The sequence below is a fragment of the Thermobia domestica genome, chromosome 1 (genome assembly GCF_964235325.1).
Source record: "Thermobia domestica chromosome 1, izTheDome1.hap1.1, whole genome shotgun sequence".
Lineage (NCBI taxonomy): Eukaryota > Metazoa > Arthropoda > Insecta > Zygentoma > Lepismatidae > Thermobia > Thermobia domestica.
The window spans coordinates 335665608-335667734 of record NC_137454.1 but is presented as its reverse complement, the minus strand read 5'-3'; positions in this window follow the sequence as shown (position 1 = coordinate 335667734).

Here is a 2127-nt window from a genome sequence, read left to right as displayed (position 1 = left end):
TCAACACTGCTGTGGAGACACTATACAATGAAATGTACTAGTGGCGCTGATAGCGCACGTTGTTGATACCTACCTAACCTCCGAGCAAATAGACTCGCCCGTCCCACGTCACTGGCAGTCGCACAAGCGACGGAAGCACAGTCACCTGTGAGCGAACGGTCTAACGAAAAGGTGTCACTATGTTTTCGAAACAGGAACAACGGAGTTGGATCAAGATTGAATGTGCCAGAGGTCGTACAGCACGACAGTGTCATCAAGGGCTCCAAGAGGCGTGTGGGGAATCGGCATTGTCATACAGAACAGTGGCACAGTGGGTAAAAGCCTTCAACGAAGGTCGGCAAACTGTGGCAGACATGCATCGGGCAGGTCGTCCTAGCGTCTCTGAAGGAGAAGTGCAAGCTGTTGCCGCGTTAGTGGGCAGTGATCTACGCCTGACGATTCGTGAGCTCACCCACGAAACCGGATTAGGGCATTGACGGTCTGCCCTGGAGGAACATAATGCATTAGGATAACACCATCACAGCCGTACACGAGAATTACCATAACTTTCGCAACACTGGGGCTCTGACGCACTTTCGACTTTCGCGGCGACCCATAATGACGCCATTCGTTGGATTGACGTTTCGGTGTTGACTCGTAAGATCTGGCCCATGTCTCATCCAGTGTTACGATACGACGTAAGAAAGTCTCTCCTTCGCGCTCATAGCGCTCCAAGTGCGTCTGAGCAGCGTCGTAACGCATCCATTTCTGCATTTCCGTCAACTCATGCGGAACCCATCGTGATGCAATTTTGCGCATGCCCAGGCGTATGCGCTAATCCGGTTTCGTGGGCGAGCTCACGAATCGTCAGGCGATGATCACTGTCCACTAACGCGGCAACAGCTTGTGCTTCTTCTTCAGAGACGCTAGGACGACCTGCCCCATGCTTGTCTGCCACAGTTTGCCGACCTTAGTTGAAGGCTTTTACCCACTGTGCCATTTTTCTGTATGGCAATGCCGATTCCCCACACGCCTCTTGAAGCCCTTGATGACACTGTCGTGCTGTACGACCTCTGGCACATTCAATCTTGATCCAACTCCGTTGTTCCTGTTCCGAAAACATAATGACACCTTTACGTTAGAACGTTCGCTCACAGGTGACTGTGCTTGTCGGCCTGCCGGTGACGTGGGACGGGCGAGTCTATTTGCTCGCAGGTTAGGTAGGTATGACAACAATGTGTGCTATCAGCGCCACTAGTACATTTCATTGCATAGTGTCTCCACAGCAGTGTTGCCACTATTTAAGTTCCAACCCTCGTATATGAAGTCCATAACGTTTAAATGTTATGCCTTTTTGGGTAATGAAGACAAGAGAGATCACTCATGGCTATGTGGGCAGCGTACACGACTTGGCATAGGAGACCCGGATCCGACCGACGGGAGCGCAAGTGGTTCAGATCTCACGTTAATCCGTAGCTTCATCTCTCATATAACTTTGCTACCGAAGGGATGCTAAACTCAAATCCGATAAAATAATAGAGACAGATAATATATGGAAGCTAATTATTGGGAAATAATTAGGTGAAATGAGAATGTAGGAGAAAACAGGATGATCGCGAGAAAACTCACGTGTACGATGGTATACACCACGAACTGTTATAGTCTGGGATCGAACGAGGTCCATCCCGCATCGAAGTAAGCGCTCTATCACTAAGCCACCGTGTCCCTACTTTGGAGGAAGCACTACGATTCTGACAGGTGTATCGGTCTAATAAATATTGTGTGTGATAAACCAATATACAAAAATACAAACGGTCAGAATGTGGAACTCGTAGAGCTTCCTTCGTTCGGAAAAGATAAGCACGTTTTTCTAAGTCAGTTATTCTTAACTGGTTGCCCATGTCTCTCAGAGATTGTGGGGAACACGGTTATTCAGTGGCCTGTAGTACGTGGATTGCCTGGTTCGATCCCAGTTAAGTAACTTTGTTGTGGACACCATTTGTATCGTCTCTATGGGTTTTCTCGCGATACTCCAATTTCCTTCCACATTCTCATTCCACCATATCTTCCATCACCATTCATTCCCCGTAATCATTGTTTCTCTCAGCCTAAAGAGCATAATCGTCGATCGTTAAACTGAAATATTTC